Source organism: Taudactylus pleione, unplaced genomic scaffold (genome assembly GCF_031769625.1).
Source record: "Taudactylus pleione unplaced genomic scaffold, aTauple2 ptg000397bl, whole genome shotgun sequence".
Taxonomy (NCBI): Eukaryota; Metazoa; Chordata; class Amphibia; order Anura; family Myobatrachidae; genus Taudactylus; species Taudactylus pleione.
Genome location: NW_028284799.1, coordinates 5,032,307 through 5,053,396, shown reverse-complemented (window position 1 = coordinate 5,053,396; position 21,090 = coordinate 5,032,307).

Genomic DNA, 21,090 nt, shown 5'->3' with positions numbered 1-21,090 from the left:
TGAAACACATATGCTAGCAATACACTTTCCTATTAACCATGTATGTATTATTCAGGTAGTGTTACATGACAAATAGTTTGCGTTATATATCCACAGTCTCACAAGATATCTAGCAAAATATAATTAGTCTTTGTGAGTATCCTATTGCAGGGTAGTAGTCTGCTAGGTTCTGGCTGCGGATATACAGTGTTAATTAATGTCTTTATCCACTCGCAACCCATAGACTACACTCCGTAGCTATAATTTAGCTGAGCCTGATGGGCATATGCAACATAGACTTACTTTCACTTATATCTATATATATTCTTCTTCCTAAACTCTTGTTTGTAGTATAGTTACTATTGATAAGGTCACTGTGCTTGCTTTAGGTTGTGTTGACTGTGCCCATTACAAAATAATGTATGAGTTATACTGCCTCCCCCAGCTGTTTGCTAGAGCTGTCTGTTTAGGGAAGTCTGTCCAGCTCAGTACCAAAGTCAGCCATTGGTACTAGTGTTCCTTCTGCCAGTCTCCATCCTAACAAATTGACCCCTTCAGTTAAATAGTCTCAGTGACAGCTCCATTGTAACTGCAATGTTTTATAGCTGTTAGTGTATTTAATACTTCCCCAGCTCTCTAAGCTGCATAGGGTCTATGACACAAGGTAAAACATCTATAAAGGGAATATAATCCTTGTCCATATTTCTTTGACTGGCTGACACTAACACAAGCTTTAGCTTATGGTAGGGAAGTTCGTTTGGTCTGCGCTCACCCCCTCCTGAAGGCAAGCAAACTGTAATGATGACAGGATCAGTGGATAGGCAGACCAGCCACTCCTCTGGAACACCACCACTCAGCTGAGGGGAAGTGCCGCAACTCTGCCCCCTCACAGTCTCTGGTTACCGCCGGTCCCTCTGTGATGCTTCACAGCCGGGACTGTCTCTGGGTGACAGCGGGTGACTCATCTACTCTGCTACCAATGAGAGTAAGACCCTGCAGACACACTCACCAAGCCCACACTGGCTCTGAGCTAATAAATAAGATGCTGGCTAACCTTCCTTTCCTGCTCCACCTCCCCTGCGCCCGGCTCCACCTCCCCTGCGCTAAGCTGCCGCTTGGGATGCAGGGGGGTGTGCACCGAAGGGAGAGATCCGCAGACTGGCTGTCAGTTGTTGCTAACAGCTCTTATCCACCACTCTCTAAACGGACCCTCTTTATCTGACAGGAACCAAATCACTCTTAGCCACATTACTCCGTCCCTTTTTCTCTAGTGCAGGTGCATCCCACACACTGGCACTGGGGCACATCCTCACCACAGAGAAAAAAGTACCAAATATATACATTTTACATATGGCATGACGTCATTAACATTTTACCATATAACATATACATAAATTAATGACATATCACTGTGTAGATAACCCTTAACCAGGGTTATACTAATGCTGTGGCTGATGTTATTCGTACAGAGACGTCCACTGACTGTGTCACTAATCTGGTGCAACCATTTGACGCATCGGTTGCACCATTGAACATTGCACTAGCCCTATGCAGGAGCAGATTATCCTTCTGAACATGGCTGCCTGTTTCAGTGCAAGTTTGTTTTTAGAAGCTGTCACTGACCACGACGTACCTGTGTCTGGCTAGCCACCCCCTGATACCACACAGAAAGGGCCAGCAAAATTCCCACTCTCTGTGTCCAAATTTGTTATGTGGCTCCTGGCGGTAACTATTGGGACGCATGCGCAGTGTGACTCGGGCACGTGCGTGCGTGAAAAAGCATATAACATTTACAGCATACATGCAATAGAAACTTGATAGTACTAAAGTATGCAACAAATACAGTTATAGGCATATTCAATATTTGTCTGATCATAGTAATAAAACAATAAGACTAGTCTATTTTACCTCTGGAAAGAACATCCTAAAGGTCATTTTCATAGTTGACACATTTGCTGCTCACTAAAATTGTTACACTCTCTGTATACACATAACAGCGCTATCCAAGTGTTTACATGAAGAGAACCGTACAAGTTACCCACAAGTTATAAAGATATTTAGCTTCATTATTGTTTAAAAAATGTTGTCACTCCATAGAGGTAGGGTGATTATTAGGAAACATTTGGGCTTTGGAAGGCGACATCTGCTTATGATCTGCAAAGAGGAGCCACTAATTTACCCTTGTTTGTATAATTTTATGTTCTTAAAAGGGAACTAAGGTTTGTATTCAGAAACACTCTATTCATTTAGTCAGCACATAGGGAAGAGCAATGAATGAACCTGGGACGTGCTAATAAAGCTGTCGTGCAGGATGTCACTGATCGAGCATGGGAAAATCTTCAGGCAGAAAGTCTAAGAACTGCTGTAGCCTAACATCACCAATGTATTATATTTATACACGTAACTTTGGAAAATCACTTAAGTCAACAACTTGTATGTATTTTGACATTTCTATTACTATAGCTGTTGGCATTTTTACTTGGGTTGTGTTCAATTGCAAGGTGGTAATGTTTTTCATAATGTTCCTTTTTCTTTCTCATATCTTGCATCGCCATATTTATTTAAATGGGGTTGGGTATATGAATTTGACAGCTAACATGTTGACATTCACAATGGGGACACTGTGCTGGAATGCAAACATGTTAATAATGCTATTTCTTTGTAGTCACAACTTTGTCGGATTTACAACTTGAGTTGGAACCTGATAGGATAATGCTTCAAGTTGTAAATCCAACATTGTTAAAATGCTATAAATCACATTATTAACATGTTGGCCTTCTAGGTTCAACCTCTCAGTGTCCCCATTGTGACTGTCAACATTCTGACTGTAACTAGGGCTGGGCCGCCAGGGCTCGTGCCCTGGGCGCCGTGGGACTGGCGGCACAAGGGGGGGGGGCACCGGCGGCCATGGTACAGGCCCTCCTTAGTCAGCCAATGTAGTGCAGACCGCAGTGAGCACGGTCTGCACTATACAGTTACACACACATCGGCGATGTGTGAGTTTCAGCAGCCAATGAGAGTCAGACAGACTCTCACTGGCTGCTGTGCCCACTGCCAGAGCCGGGCTAGAGCTCACTCATGAGCTACACCTTCCGGCTCCTGCAGTGGGTGATGGGAGAGACTTCATGATGTCATGAAGTCTCTCCCATAGTACCGAGCGGGAGGACGGAGGAGCAGACAGTGGCAGGCGCGGCAGGAGCGGGGATTCAGGTAAGTCAGTGTCAGTGATTTCTGTTTTGTGTGTGTATGTCTGTGTGTGTTATGTTTTGGGCACTACTGGCACTGTATCACTACTCGGGGCACTGAATAGGGAGGACCACTACAGGGGGAACTGTATAAGGGGCACTGCATAGGGGGAATCACTACTGGGGGCCTGCATAAGGGGGACCACTACTGGGGGCACTGTATAAGGGGCACTAATGGGGGCCTGTATAAGGAGGACCACTACTGGGGGCACTGTATAAGGGGTACTAATGCACTAATGGGGCCTGCATAAAAGGGTCCACTACTGGGGTTACTGTATAAGGGGCACTACTGGGGTCACTGCATAGGGGGGCACTGTATAAGGCACACTGTATTAAGGTACATATGGAAAGGAATGTTCCCAGAGCGACGAGAAAGGGGTGTGTGTCTTGTTGACATGCCCCATTTTTCAGTGACCACACCACTTGTGGCATGTGACCACGCACATTTTTGGCATGCGTCATTACCACGTGCACACAGAGGAGGGGGGCTCCATTTTTCAACTTGCCCTGGGCTCCAAATATCATAGTTTTACCACTGTGTCAAAGTCCCCACTACATACCATTTAAATGCATGTGGAAATCTATAGTCATCTGTTCTCTCTCTAGTATGCACATGGTATGCTTCAACACTTTAATAATAGTAAAATGCCAAGGAGTACAAGGCCTTATGTAATATGTAATTCAATTGCATGAAGTGTCAAGTGTTCTTTTGCAATTTGTAGCTACAGTAGATGAGCTATGTGTATTGCCAATAAATAACTTATTACTGTATTTTTTTTATTTTTGTGCACTTTGGATTTATGGCATAGAAGATGCAAGTTCCTAAGCTCTTCATCAATAAACCACACCTGGAAGGTAATGAGCAGGAGCAGGATCTAAGCGGCTTTGCCTGTGTTCAATTGAGCTCCTGATGTTTTAATGTTTAATATATGTTATGTGTAGATTAGCAAGAGTATATATTTCATAATAAGATAGAAAGGGAAAACAAAAGTAACCTTAGATATTCCATTCTAAATTTCTGTGAAGTATGATAGCATTTTTCAGTTTATTTGGATTACTTTCCAAGACTGTGAGTTTGATTTACTAAAGCTTCTAAATATGAAAGTGGAGGTGCTGCCCATAGAAACCAATCACATTTTACCTATCATTTCTCTATTGCATTCTAAAAAATGCTAGAATATGATTGGTTGCTATGGTCAACACTTCCACTTGTCTGTTTTAGAAACGTTAGTACTGTAAATCTACCCCAATATGTTTCAGTACTGGTAGCGTGCAGCCATGGCCAAAAGTTTTGAGAATGACACAAGTATTGGTTTTCACAAAGTTTGCTGCTCTAGTGTTTTTAGACCTTTTTGTCAGATGTTACTATGTTATACTGATGTAAAATTGCAAGCATTTCATAAGTGTCAAAGGTTTTTATTGACAATTACATTAAGTTTATGCAAAGAGTCAATATTTGCAGTATTGACCCTTCTTTTTCAAGACCTCTGCAATTCGCCCTGGCATGCTGTCAATCAACTTCTGGGCCACATACTGACTGATGGCCGCCCATTCTTGCCTAATCAATGCTTGGAATTTGTTAGAATTTGTGGGTTTTTGTTTGTCCACCCGCCTCTTGAGGATTGACCACAAGTTCTCAATGGGATTAAAGTCTGGGGAGTTTCCTGGCAATGGACCCAAAATTTTGATGTTTTGCTCCCGGAGCCACTTAGTTATCACGTTTGCCTTATGGCAAGGTGCTCCATCATGCTGGAAAAGGCATTGTTCGTCACCAAACTGTTCTTGGATGGTTGGGAGAAGTTGCTCTTGGAGGATGTTTTGGTACCATTCTATATTTATGGCTGTGTTCTTAGGCAAAATTGTGGGTGAGCCCACTCCCTTGGCTGAGAAGCAACCCCACACATGAATGGTCTCAGGATGCTTTACTGTTGGCATGACACAGGACTGATGGTAGCGCTCATCTTTCCTTCTCCGGACAAGCGTTTTTCCAGATGCCCCAAACAATCTGAAAGGGGATTCATCAGAGAAAATAACTGTACCCCAGTCCTCAACAGTCCAATCCATGTACCTTTTGCAGAATATATGTCTGTCCCTGATGTTTTTCATCGAGAAAAGTGGCTGCTTTGCTGCCCTTCTTGACACCAGGCCATCCTCCAAAAGTCTTCATCCTGTGTCATGGCAACAATAAAGCATCCTGAGACCATTCATGAACAATGCCTTTTCCAGCATAATGGAACACCTTGCCATAAGGCCACAATTTTCCCTAAGAACACAGCCATGAATAAAGAATGGTACCAAAACATCCTCCAAGAGCAACTTCTCCCAACCATCCAAGAACAGTTTGGTGATGAACAATGCCTTTTCCAGCATAATGGAGCACCTTGCCATAAGGCAAAAGTAATAACTAAGTTACCGATTGTTTAATACACTTCCTGGAGATGACGTGTGTGACTAAGGGAAAGTGGGCGTCTTATGACAGGAGGGTGGGCATCTAAATACATACCGTGATCGCAAACCAAGACATAGTGGGCGTGCTAATGTCTTGCCGTTCGATTGCGGAATTTGCATACTTTGGCAACTGATGGCTGCATGCGAACGCATCTAGCGAGCGGGTCTGAATCAGGCCCACAGTGGGTCGAGTATAGCTCGTCTTCCTCAGTTACTTCCTCCGATTCTGCTGGTTCGCTCAAAGCTAAGCATCATGCTGCGAAGTATGCCAGGTTGGAGGCTGATAGGTGGGTGCATGTGTCCAGTTGGGCGGCCACGAAGCTATATCCAGTTTAATCTTGTTTTTGTGTCTTTTGTGCACACTGTTGATCCTCCTTCCAATGGTGGTCTTATCTGTTGCAGAAGCAGGTTCATAATATTATATTGTAAATTGGCATCAGTTTACGCACAACATTATCTACTGTATACCATCAAGGAATACTTTTATTTTAAATTAATGTGTATATTTAGCTTTCTGAGTATGATGAGGTTAAATGGTTTATAAAAAGATCTACTATCTTTGGTGATCACTGGGCTGCACATGGTGGACTGATGAGGTTTGGGGGATATAGTTCTAACTATTTTGCCTATACTAAGCACTAGGGGTGTGCACCGGCCACTTTTCGTGTTTTGGTTTTGGATCTGGATCTTTCTTCGTGTTTTGGATCTGGATTGGTTTTGCCAAAACCACCCTTCCGTATTTTGGGTTTTGGGTTTTGTGTTTTGGATCTGTATTTTTTTGAAAAAAAGCATAAAAACAGCTAAAATCACAGAATTTGTGGGTTTATCTGCTCCTATGCTATTATTAACCTCAATAACCTTAATTTCCACTCATTTCCAGTCTATTCTGAACACCTCACACCTCACAATAGTGTTTTTATGTCCAAAAGGTTGCACCGAGGTAGCTGGATGACTATGCTAAGCGACACGAGTGGGCAGCACAAACACGTGGCCCATCTAGGAGTGACACTGCAGTGGCAGACAGGATGGCTGTTTGAAAAACTAGGCCCCAAACAGAACATAATGCAAAGAAAAAAAAAGAGGTGCAAGATGGAATTGTCCTTGGGGCCTTCTACCCACCCTTATGTTGTATAAACAGGACATGCACACTTTAGCAAACCAATCATTTCAGCACCAGGGTCTGCCACACGACTGTGGCTGAAATGATTGGTTCGTTTGGGCCCCCACAAAACAAGCTGGCAATTAATCTGTCCCTGCACAAACTGGCTCTACGGAGGCAAGATGTCGTCCTCATCCTCCTCATCCACCGATTCATCCCCTTCTTCAGTGTTGTGTACATCCTCATCCTCACAGAGTATTAATTCGTCCCCGCTGGAATCCACCACCACAGGCCCTCTGTACGTTCTGGAGGCTGGTCTCCCTGGAAGAGTCGATAATTTTTATGAACATCATCTTCTTCACATTTTGTGAAAGCAACTTCCTACGCCTTTCGCTGACAAGGTTCCCGGCTGCACTAAACACTCTTTCGGAGTACACACTGGAGGGTGGGAAACTCAGGTAAAATAGAGCCAGTTTGTACAGGGGCCTCCAAATTGCCCCTTTTTCCTGCCAGTACAGGTATAGACTGTCTGACATGCCTACTTGGATGCTGTCACCGATGTAATCCTTTAACAGACAGACGCACGCTTGTCACTGCCGCTTTGAGGATGCAGGTGCGGCTACAGCCCACACAATTCACAAAGACAGAAAAACAAGAAGAATTTTTTATCTTTTGTGGAGCACACTTTGAGGTCCACCCTTTAACGGACAAGCCATTCGGCCCTTTACTTATGACACAGGCGCACGCTTGGCGCTGCTCCTTTGTTGATGCACGTGCAGCCACAGGGCACACAATTCACAAACACAGAAAATAATTCCTCCACCATTCTGTCAGTGGTGACAGTATCATATGCAGTGACAGTAGACATGTCAGAAATTTACTTTGTTGGCACGTCCTTCAGTCCGAACCAGATGTCCAAACCGGCCCTTGACTTATAACACAGGCGCACGCTTGGCGCTGCTGCTGTGTTGATGCACGTGCGGCTACTGCGCATACATTTCGCACACAAACACAGAAAAAAAAGAATTGTTTATTTTTTGTGGAGTGCACTTTGGGGGTTACACCACCCTTATGAGACACAGACGCACGCTTGGCGCTGCTCCTTTGTTGATGCACGTGCAGCCACAGTGCACACAATTCACAAACACAGAAAATAATTTTTTATTTTGTTTGGAGTGCACTTTGGGGGTTACAGCACCCTTTAACGGTCAAGGCAGCCGGCCCTTTACTTATGACACAGGCGCACGCTTGACGCTACTTTGTTGATGCAAGTGCAGCTACTGTGCACACAATTCACAAACACAAAAAAAAATATTTTTTTCTTTTTTCTAGAGTGCACTTTGGGGGTTACAGCACCCTTTAACAGACGAGCCAGCCGGCCCTTTACTTATGACACAGGCACACGCTTGGCGCTACTTTGTTGATGCACGTGCGGCTACTGTGCACACAATTCACAAACACAAAAAAATATATTTTTTTATTTTTTTTGGAGTGCACTTTGGGGGTTACAGCACCCTTTAACGGTCAAGCCAGCCGGCCCTTTACTTATGACACAGGCGCACGGTTGGCGTTACTTTGTTGATGCACGTGCGGCTACTGCGCACACAATTCACAAACACAGAAAAAAAAAATTGTTTTGGAATGCACTTTGGGGGAGCACCCCTGATGCACAGATCACCCCCTGGACAACACTACAGCACCCCTCTAGGACTACAGCCTTTATGGGACACTGCACAACACAGTCCAGCCAGCCCCTATAGACTTTGGAGTGGACACAGCCCCTATGACTGCAACTGACTGCACAAGACAGCCCAACCAGCCCCTATGACAGCAGCACAACACAGCCCAGCCAAGCCCTTATGCACAACAGCAGCACAACACAGCCCAGTCAGCCCCTATGTACTGAGTGGTCACAGCCCCTATGGACAACAGCAGCACAACACAGCCCAGCCAGCCCTAGCTCCCACCCTCCCTCTTCACTGTCCACAGCCGGAGTGGGAAATGGCGCCGACGCGGGGACCTTTTATAGAATCCAAAACCCACGAGATCTGGAAGGCAGGATGATGACGTTTTGCCTCGATTTTAGATCCGAGTCAGGCAGGAAAAATCGAGCCTGACTCGTATACGACTCGAATCAGGGGGGCTCAGAGGGGTTCGGATTTCAGAAATCCGAACCTGCTCATCCCTACTAAGCACATTAATGACAAAAATATCTCTTTTTACCCCAGTACGTATTCTATTTTGCAATAAGCATATTGTTTGTTGCCGTATCACATGTCAGAGATATAATGTTTTGTTTTTTTTCAATTTTCCCATCTATAATTTAACTATTTGTATTCTGACCTCTTATCTCCTAATTCCCCTCCAGTAGATTGCAAGATGTCCCTACGTCCTATTGTGCGGCTCTCAATTATGCCATTTACTGTGCATCTTCTGTGTTACACATTATATTCTCTGTACCTTAGATATAACACATGTATTATGCTTACATCTGTAGGATTATTGCATTTAGGTTTTAGAAATTTTCTGCATTCAGCTTGTTTTGCCTCTACATTTAATGTACTTTGGGTCTGATTCAGATATGTATGTAAATCCGATGGTTTACATTAGGGATGTGCAGGCTCGGTTCTACTCGGTTCCGTTCGTTTTTTTTTACCGAATCTTATTGGCTATCCAAAACTTGTGACAGCTGATACCCAATAAGATTCGGTAAAAAAAACGAACGGAACCGAGTAGAACCGAGCCTGCACATCCCTAGTTTACATACATATCCGATGTTTGGGGGTCAGCCAGGACCCCCATGTATGATTGACATGCTTTGGCATTTGAGGGGGCGGCGACCGGGACAGTTCTACAAAATGGGGGCATGTCGCCCCTGTTTTGTTGGTGTGCCAAGCCCAGGGTCTGCTTTTTCAGGTGCAGACTTCCTGGACCAGGCAGAGGGATTCCGTAAGCTTCGGCTTACGTAGCCTGCTCTGAGGGCAGCAACCATCGCGACGGATGGTTGCAATGGTGATCGGAAGCAGTTGGTTACAGTCAGATGCATGCAGAAGGTGTCTATTTCATACAGACCTCATTTGCATTTAGTTGGACGGTATACTGTCCACATCTGAACCAGGCCCTATGTTCTACTTTCCCACTGTCTGATGATGATGTTTATGGCGCCTTTTATAATAAACAGTAATCAGCTGAGCTTGTAAAGAATCATATATATGACTACTATACTGATTTGTTCCTCTCAATAAAGTTTTTATTGTCTCTTCGCGTTTAACAGTTCAATTCTTTGTTTGATATACACTTGCTATAACTTTTATATTTAAAAAGGTGTGTTTTATGGGTTCAGAGAATTCTTCTCTGTAAATTCACCTCAAGGTAATCATGAGTTAATCTTTAGTCTATTTTCTTCTTTACCATTCTTGACAATCTACTTGGTGATTTCAAGGGTGATTGACATTCAATATTTCAGATATTTAGTTACTTAGAGTGATGCATATTTGCTGGTTGTTTGGCAGCCCTGCTTAGGATTTACCAATTTTAAGAAAAGCTAGTATGTTACTTTAATACTCCGTCACAACATGTGCGCACAGTACATGAAACAATTCTTTTTTTGAGTCATAGTGGCTTCTATTTGTCCCTTAAGTAATTTAAGGTACTGTACATGCCTCCTTTCTGGTCCTTGACGATGCCCCTAGAAAATAATTCTTCCCCTAGTTTTGTAAGTTTACAGAGATACCTGAAATATGCAATGTGTAAAAGTTTTTATTAAAATGATTGAAGTGTGCTTACAAATGTGTTATTCCATAAAAGTCCAAAACGCATGCCACTGATAGTAAAGGGTAAGACTCATTCTCCACTTCCTCAGAGAAGTTATAAATAGTATTTTTTAGGTGAAGGTTGTGCACAAGCTAGCAAAACAGGGAACAACCTACAAGGTGCACATTTTCTTCCTGTCTGGGGCTTATATACAATAGAAGATAACTAAAAATATTTGTAGTTGCTTAGGTTATGGCGTCTCTCTATGGGTAGGATGCATCAAAGCTAAAAATGTGGTCAAACCCTCGAAAATGCTGTTTTTGGGGGTCTGACTGCATTTTCCATATGTACCAGTATAGGGTTCTTATCTGTAAACTTCCATGAGAGGGATCCAATAGAATCCCTCCCAGCATCCACAGAGGGACTCACAGGTCATAAACCCAGAAGTTCTGCAACAGCAAAGGACAGCTCGCATCTGCTTAAATGATCATGCATACTGTATGGCAAAAGGTGTGTGACTAGAAGTTGTTGGTGCCCAGGGTAAGTTGGAAAACGCCCCCCCCTCAATTTAAGTGACCCTGGCCTATTCCCTAGGGTCACTTACAGCCTCAGGAGCACAACCTGGTGGTCTAGGGAAGACTAATGATGGGAAGGCCTCATAGAGGGCCTACCTGTCCAGTGGGAGAGACTGAAGTGGGGAGCTTCATTCGCTTTTACTTTTCCACCAGTGCAGCACTCTCCAGTCCTCAGCTGCATTCTACTGCCACTGGCCAGTCCTGGCCCCATTAGTAAAAATGGACCTTATGATAAAAAGAGTCAAAGAGCACCACACAGGGCCATAATTAGCTATGGGCGACCGGTGCCACCGCACAAAGCACAGAGGCTCTGTAGGCAGCACTAGTGTTGCCCCATGGCCCTTGCTTCTGGCTTGCAAAGTGCCCCTGCAGCCAGAATCAATGCAGTAGTGCTGCCTGTAGCATCCGTTGGTTGCAGATCCTCCATTGCTCCATCAGAAGGACAATTGTCAGAAAGACAAAGAGAAATGCTTAGTAAAGAAATCACCTTAAAAGAGAATACAAAACCTTAAAGTAAACCTCTGCATAACTTTACCATCTCCAAGACAAAAGTGATACTGAAAAAGTCTGTTTTATTTGTTGTACGCCAAAGTGAAGAGAATTTGACATTATGGATACTATTAATAACAAAAGTCTAAGGGCTTCTGTAAGTTACGGGTTGGAGGTGAAAATTTAAAACTGTACTTGCAAACAATGTAAAGCATGCTGGGCTTTACATTGCCTGGAAGTGCGGTTTAAAATGTTCACCTCCAACCCACCAGCAAATGACAGGTTAGAGATGATGCTGCTGCATAAATAAAGCCCTAACTATGGGCTGCAAGTTGAAGGATGAAGAAGGAAAGATGTCCTGAGGAAGGACAGATGGCCGAAATGTGTTGATAGTGGGAGACTGCACATATGGCTGATGGATTGTTTTTCCTTGTGACCAGTTTTTATCTGAGCTTTGACTCCTTGCTGTCCTGGTCTTGATTAAAGGGGTTTGGCTTGTGGTCTATAAGGCTATCCATCAACCACTCAATGAATGTCTTATATTTAATGGTATTTACTTTTATTGGTATTATTTTACTGGAATAAATGTCATTTTATCAACAAGAATAAAAGAAGTGTCTATGTGGTGGATTAACGAGGATATTGTTGGATATCTATATCTTTAGAGAAACCTTTATGGGAACGGTACAAGAACTTTTGAGGTGAGTCCTGTTCTATAAGACAAGTTTAAAAGGGACGGGATGGAATAGTAGATTGGTATATAAAATAAACCTTTCACGGAACATTTAACAGACTGAATTGGTGAGTGGGATCCATGTTGTAACTTTTTGCGTGCACTATAGGACCAAACCACCTAGCAGGAGGATAAAGTTTATGGTGTCGTCATTCCGTTATATGAACTCTCGAATACCTATGAGACATTATGGCTTTTGTTGTGGTTAAGGTTGCGCTTTGGGAACAACTTAAATTTTTTGTAAAATATATGATCTTTAGGATTGGTTTACCTAGGAGTGAGACCAAGCTGCAGTCATAAGGCACTAGTTCCATTCTTGTTTATACAAATTTCTTTTTAATTCTTTGCTTTGTTTTTGAAAAACGTCATCTTCCGTGCAGTTGCGTCTCACTCTTCTGAATTGGCCAATTGGTTACTTTCCCATTTTTGGTGGTGATTACTTGAAATGGGGAGAATATTGTTTCCATTAACTTCTTTGATATGTGTTCTTGTGTGTACCAGGTCATTTGTGGTCTAAAAAGATGATAATTTCTAGGTTTAAAAAGATGACCATTTCTTTATTTATGGTTTTTGTAAACTCCAAGTTAATTGTATTACTATTCATGTCATGGATAAAATTTACTAGTTCCTTGTCCATTGTTATTGTGCCAAATATACATCCTCTCAACTGTTATTATACCAAATTATGTGCCCATCGCAGTCCCACATTTTCGAAGGTAAAAGTGACTATCATACCAAAAATTATTGTTTTTCAGAATAAAATCCATACCTTCCGTAATAAAATGTATTTGTCAATTTGGAATTTCTGTCACAGTGTAAAGATAGTGATGAGCATGTTCACAACCTTTATCATGTGCAATACATGTGTATAGAGACTTTATGTCACTAGTACATAAAGTGTAGCCTTCTTTCCATTCTAAATTTTCTAATGTTTGGAGGATACTGATGGTGTCTTTGAGGTAGCTTTTCTGTTGTGTAACTAGATCCTGTAAATACTGGACAATATATTTGGATACATTTTCATTAATTGATCTTATACCGGGTATAATGGGACGTCCAGGTGGGTTATTTATATCTTTGTGTATTTGGTAGAAAATAAAATGTCAGAATCCTGGGACTTTTTTCTTTAATAAAATAATATTCCTTCTTATTGATGATTCCTAATTTGAAACCTTCTTCCAATAATTCAACCAGTTTCATTGTGAATTCTTCAATCGGATCATTCTTCAACAATTCATATATGCTTGAATCTGACAACAACCGTTCCACTTCCATCTTGTATCTTTCTTTTTGCATTATGACCACTCCTCCGCCTTTGTCTGCAGGCTTGATAACAATTTTGATGTCCTCTTTTAATTCTTTGAGGGCTCTTTTCTCTTCTTTTGACATGTTATATTTCATTTTTGGTTTATCTGGAATTTGATTGATTTCCTGTTCTACGAATTTCTGAAAGGTCTCAACATGGGAACCTTTACAGTGAGTGGGGTTAAAGGTTGAGGGTGGTTTAAATTCAGTATGCTTGAATTGCTGGTTTTGGTTCATTTCCATTCTTGTCACTGCGTCCCTTGCAAAATATTTTTTTGTGGTAAGTTTTCTTATAAATTTATGGATATCTATATAAAGGTTAAACTTGTTTATTTCCGACTGTGGAGCAAACTTTAGTCCTTTTTCTAGTAGTGAGGTTTGAGCTTCTGTGAGTGTTTTATAACTTATATTGAAGATTGTGGTCTTCGATTTGTTTGTTATACTCTTCTTTTGTGCCTTGCACGCCCCTCTTGTTCCTCTTTTTCTTGGCCACCATTTATTTTCATTTTCTTGCAATGGTGTGCTTGATTTCGGTCTGGTGGTTTCTCCAATCCATGAGTCTCCTCTAAAAAATATTGTTCCTCCTCATTATCTCTATCTCTTTCATTGTGGTAATTTATTATTCATGGATTGTTTTCTCCTTGTGCCATCCTGTTGTGGTTCAAGATTTTTCTCTAAGATTGTTCATAAGAGTGAATTCTATTCTTCCTTTTCCTCCCTCATTGCTGTTTCTTTACCTGATTGGAAGGAGTCTCTGATTAGTTTATAGGGGTTCTTGCCATAAGAAAAGTTCCTTTGATTGTAGGGTAAATATTCTTGTCTTCCCTGTGTTTATTGGTACACTCTTGATCAGTGGTTCTCTCTGGCTGTTATTCATTTGTTGTTGTTGCAATCTCAGTTTTTGTGTTTGAGGTTTATAATATTGTTTCCTCGGTTTTTGTGTTTGACATTTATAATATTATATAGTGCAGACTAGGGATGTGCAGGCTCGGATAGGTTCGAGTTTGCACGTTGAGTTCGGATTTTTCCCTCAAAAAAAACGGAACTCAGAAAGAGGCAAAACGTCATCTTGCATGGACGAACATCATCATTCCTGGACTTTTGACCAGGAATGATGATGTTCATCCATGCAAGATGACGTTTTGCCTCTTTGTGAGTTCCGTGTTTTTGGAGGGAAAAATCCGAACTCAACGTGCAAACTCGAACCTATCCGAGCCTGCACATCCCTACTGCAGACTGGATAAGAACACAGAGTGTTGTCAGCATGGTGTATCAGCACAGAAGCTAGTCAGTGCACAGAAGCTGCACAAACACAAAGTGAAAACAACACAGAATGTTTCAAAGGATTGAGTATGGGATGCCAGTGCTCGGGATCCCAGCATTCAGAATCCCACTGCCAGCAACCGGACAGGGTTGGGATACCGACACCTGTCAGTCAGTAGCCTAAACCTCCCCCTCTCTAAACCTCTCTTAGTGCCTGACCCTAACCCTCTCCCTAGTGCCTAACCCTAACACCAGTACTTAACGTCAGATTACCAGAGGTCGAGATGCTGTTGTCGGCATTATGACTGGATCCTGTTTCAAATGCAGTATAGCAGTAGTTAATATGATTAAAGCAGAGGTTCCCAAACTCGGTCCTCAGAGCACCCTAACACTCCAGGTTTTAAGGAAACCATGCTTGGGCACAGGTGACTTAAATAGAACCTCAGTCTTTTGATTTAACCATCTGTGCTCAATCATGGATATCCTTTAAATCTGGACTGTTAGGGTGTCCTGAGGACCGAGTTTGGGAACAACAGGATTAAAATACAGAAGATGCAGAGTTCTGTATGCAAGAAGCACAAATACAGGAGCTACACCCATAAAGGGGTTTATCAAGCTAAAAGGTGCAAAAAATGTAAAGCTTGAAAGGTTGTGGAAGTCACTGTAGAAAAAGATGCAGATTCAAGTCCAGATGATATAGAGAGAACTAAGGGGACCATAGGCTTAAGTGTAAAGCAACACATACTCTATGACACATGAAAAGAGTCAGCAAAAGATGTGGACAGCACTGCAAGCAACGTAGCTAGAGGAATGTCTCATGAGGAGGATAAATTTAAGATGTGTGTTATATAAAACCAAATTGAATTAATGCAGCCATATGTATGATTACATAGACAAAATTATGTCTGTTTCTCAGCAACTAATGTCTGTTGGAGTGCAAGTGGATGATGAAGAGATTGCTACAGCAATGAAGCAGAACTTGATGCCTAAGTTTGACTTCGTTGTTGTGGCATTGGAGGCAAATATAACAAAGTCAGAGCAAAGTTATTACACAGTCAAAGCAAAGTTATTGCAGTTTCAAGAATGTGTGCTCTGTGATTTAAGTGCTGAGACAAATACATTACATACAAAGAGTGTAAAATTCAGAAAATGTAAATTCAAGTGTTACAATTGTCACAAGATAGGTTACAAAGCAATTAAGTGCAAGCAAAATAATGTGAATCTTATACAAAGCAATATATGCAATGACAGAGAGGAGCTAGCCCTGAGTGTTACAGATAGCCGCAGAAAGTATTACTGGTATATTGATTCAGGTGCAACAAGGCATTTCAGCTGCAATGGGGAATGGTTCACCAAATTAGCCAATTGTGACTGTATCACTGTCAAAGTTGGGACAATTAAAGCTTGCATAAAAATTGGAACAAGACAAAAGTCACAGAGATCCCAGATTTGCTTTATGTACCAGAAATGAGAACAAATGTTAGAGCCATCAGTACTAGAACAGAGAGGACACACAGTTCACTTTGCTAAAGAAAAGTGCATTGTAAGAAACAGAAAAGGGACTGTCATATTTATAGACACAAGATATTAAAAATTGTATGTCCTTGACACACAGCACTGTTACGCAATGATGACAACTAAGTCACAGTCACTGGAACTCTAGCATAAAAGATTTGGTCACCTTGGATATGACAATGTTCAGAAGCTACAGAGTGGGATGATTATAGGTTTGAAAACCGTATGTGAGAGCTGTATTGCGGGCATACAAAATGATCAGCTATTTCTAAGATCAACAAGCAAAGCTACAAAACCATTTGAAATAGTGCAGTTATATGACATACTACACAGCACTGCAAACTGAAAGGATTATTATGACATAAACAAATTACATACAATGACATAAAACAAAAGGTAACTCTGGCCCTGCCCCAATGAGCTTACAGTCTAAGAGGTTTGGGGAGCACATTAAATGTAACAAAGGGAATTATACAGATACATTGTGATATTTAAAGATGACTTCACAAGTATGACACTTATACTTCACCAGAGACAATCTGACATGGCGAAAAAGATTGCAGATTACAAGAGACTTGTAGAAAATCCAACAGGTTACAGACTCACGACATTGAGATCTGATAACAGAGGAGAATATCTCAACAGAGATATGGAACAATTCTTAAGAAAATATGGAATAGAGTATCAAATGACCATTGCCTATACTCCTGAGCTAAATCGTGTCAGTGTTACACACTAGTAAAGAGAGCAAGATGCACGCTAAAGGATGCAGGCCTAGACAAGTAATTTTGTGTGAAAGTCGTGTTTACAGCAGTTTATCTCAAAAATCGTTCTACAGTTTAGCTATAGGACATAACACCTATTGAAGCATGGTCAAAAAGAAAACCAAGTGTAAAGCTGGGTACACACTGGCAGATATATTGGCCGATCAATTGATCGGCCAATATATCTTGTGCCGGTCGGCCAGTGTGTACAGACTATATGTCTGTGAATTACGTTGTTCACAGACATATCATGTTGGCTCTGCTGCACAGCCGATGTCCAATATATCTGCAGATATATTGGGCATTGCGCTGTGTGTATGGCCAACCCACCGACCACATGATTGGTTGGCTGTTCAGTGACTCACCAGGATGGGCTTAATTATGCAAAGCAACTCCTGAGTCCTCGTGGGAGCTGCAGCCGGCATCAGCATGGGATCTTCTTCAGAGGCTGAAGATCCAGACCGGTGCTCTGACAGGTGAGTTTACAGTTGCACAGCCAGGTAAGGACTGGACAAGGTGGGAGGACGCATGACCCCCAGCCAGCATAAGGGCGACATCAACGGGGCAACATCAGCAGGTGTCCCGGCCCGTCAGAGCCCCAGCCATCGGGAGAAAGCTTAGAGTGGGTGCCCCGGTCAGAGGGATGGAGCCACATACATATATAATATATATACCGATGCTTCTAGCACTGAAATTTTTTTTTTCAAAGTTGCACTGTTGCAAGGAGAGTGGGTGGAGGCGTGGCTTTAGTGCTTTGTGGGGAAGCTACTTATCTCCGCCCGCAACTGTCAGGCTGTCACAGCAGAACAGCCCCTAAAAACCAGCCGCAGTGTCTGCTTGTGCAGCTGGCTCTGTGTAAATATTATAGACTGGCTGCTCTGACAGTGTGCCGTCACCCGCCCACCGGTGCCTATTCCTCTGCCAGTGCCTGTCCCCCGCCTCCTGCTGGAAGGTCTCTGCCATAACCACGGAGCAGAGTCCGGCATTATTCGTCCGCGGACCGCCACCGCCCGCCAGTGTCCTACCCTCCAACATGATCCATTTCATTAGGTACACCCTTTACATAAAATCAACTTTATATTCATCTACTAACGTATTGCTCATCTTAGTTTCCTTTATGGCATAAGTCAGTATTTCACATGGGTCAGACACTATAGCAAGCAATCTGCAATACAGGCTCCTCCTGAGTATGTTTGAAAGTGAGCTGCTCTTACAATTGTTTTCACAAGGGTATGTATATACAATACATATTGTGTATGAAGGCAGCGACAGTACTGTGATTTCAAGCTTAGCTGACCAATGATCCAGTTTTCTCAGTGCTCTACATGTCAAGGGGAGGTAAAGGATACACACTATGGGGCATATCTAATTGGCAGCGAGGTGTTGACTGCAAAAAAAATCACGCGAACCTCACAATCAATTTTGGATTACCGCGGGTATGCGAGCTCCCGATACCGTCTGTACCCAATAAAAAAACCAGCTTTGAAAAAAAAGAACTCACCTGCTCCGGAGATCTGCTACCATCTGAGCCCAGCTGCTGCATCCTCCAAAGGCTGGACCGGCTCATATGCTCTTCTGCAGGAGAATGAAGCTGCGCCAGGGAAGGTAAGTGTAGTGTGTGCAGGGAGGGGGGTGCAGGGTAGCAGGGGTAGTTTAGTGTGTTCAGGGAGGGAGGTGCAGGAAAGTGGGGGTAGTGTAGCAAGTACGGGGAAGGGTGCAGACTAGTGGGGGTAGTGTCATGTGTGTGGGGGGTGCAGAGTAGTGGGGGTAGTGAAGTGTGTGTGGGAGGGGGTGCCGGGTAGCGGGATAGTGTAGTGTGTGCGGGAGGGGGTGCAGGGTAGCGGGATAGTGTAGTGTGTGCGGGAGGGGGTGCGGGGTAGCGGGATAGTGTAGTTTGTGTGGGAGGGGGTGCAGGGTAGCGGGATAGTGTAGTATGTGCTGGAGGGGGTGCTGGGTAGCGGGATAGTGTAGTGTGTGTGGGACTGGGTGCGGGGTAGCGGGATAGTGTAGTGTGTGCGGGAGGGGGTGCAGAGTAGTGGGGGTAGTGTAGTGTGTGTGGGAGGGGGTGCGGGGTAGCGGGATAGTGTAGTGTGTGCGGGAGGGGGTGCAGAGTAGTGGGGGTAGTGTAGTGTATGTGGGAGGGGGTGCGGGGTAGCGGGATAGTGTAGTGCGTGTGGGGAGGGGGGTGCAGGGTAGCGGGGGTAATGTTATGTGTGTGGGATGGGGTGCAGGGCAGCGGTGGTAATGTTATGTGTGTGGGATGGGGTGCAGGGTAGTGGGGGTAATGTTATGTGTGTGGGATGGGCTGCAGGGTAGCGGGGATAGTGAAGTGTGTGCAGGGAGGGGGGTGCAGGGTAGTGGGGATAGTGAAGTGTGTGTGGGGAAGGGGTGCAGAGTAGAGGGGATAGTGTAGTGTGTGCGGGAGGGGGTGCAGGGTAGCGGGGATAGTGTAGTGTGTGCGGGGAGGGGGGTGCAGGGTACATACCTGTCCTGTGCTTGACCAGTCCCTGGAAGCTGTCTGCGATGTTGGAGAGAACAGGAGGAGGAGGCATCACTGCAAAAGGTGAGTAATTAATGACTAAACTTACAATTGCTTAATCAGTCATTATGGCAGTTGCCACTGTGGTCCCAGAGCAATACCCAACCATTTTTCCTAAAATTATGGATTTTAATCTTCTTTCTTTTACAGATTTGAGGGAAAAGTATGATGTCCCCCACTCACATTTTTTCATGTTTTTGCAAATCCACCACTACATTCAATCCTTGGACCCTCCTCCGTTTACCTTCAGTCCCCCAGATGTATTGCTATCAATACTATCTTCCTGTAAATTAATTAAATATCGTATTAGACACCTTTACTCTCATCTAGTTGAAGCTTCTCCTCATACGTGGTCATCAACCATCCAGGCATCAGAATTAACTGATCTATCAGATTTTGAACCAATTATTGACTGTCTGGATAAGATTTTGCCAACCCTTAAATCTGCCCATTTACAGGAAGTACACATTCGTACTTTAAATCGTACTTACATAGCTCCCATCCAAAGGAAGTATTTTGTTCCCTCCGATTCGGGCAACTGCATTAAGTGTGGTCAATCTGAAGCTTCACTATCCCACAATTTGTGGCAATGTGGTAAAGTTGCTAAATTTTGTAACAAATTATTGGAACACATAAATTCCATGTTACAAGTACGGTTACCCAAAACAGTTGCGCCAATTCTATTTGCGGAGTTCTCCTCTTGGGAGTCAATTCATCCTTTACAACCTTGGAAACCTCTGTTGACTGTTCTGGTCACAGTAGCTAAACACTTAGGGGGTCATTCAGACCCGGTCGTTAGCGCCGATGCGCTCGGACCGGGTCGATGGCCCCCCACAGAGCATGCGCACGACGGCGCCAGTGCCATCATGCGCATGCGTGAGACCCGCTACGACCGACAGCGCCGATCGTAGCGGGTCTCGATCCAAAGGGGGCGAGCTGTCGATGTTGATTGACAGCTCGCCCCGTTTGGAAGGCGGGCTGGGGGGGTGGCAGCCCAAACGGGGGTGTTCCCATGGGAACGCCTGCCGTTTGGGGGAGGCCCCACTGACATCATTAGTGATGTCAGTGGAGAGCTTCCGGCTCAGACAGAGCCAGAAGCTCTCCGGGGCTTACGACAAGGGAGACCCTACCCTAGGGTCTCATCATAAGCCCCGAGCGGTCGTTATAGCTGTGGGTGTTAACCCACAGCCTAACGACCGCAACAGAGGCGGGCGGTCAGGATGCAAGTGGCCGCCCAGTTTCTGAGCGACCGCTTGCATCCTATGACCGCCTCTGAATGAGGCCCTTAATCCTCAAACATTGGATTTCCAGTTCAGCACCTACATTATCTGAATGGAAAAATGCTATGCTAGAAGTGTTATATCATGAGAGGAGGATAGCCAC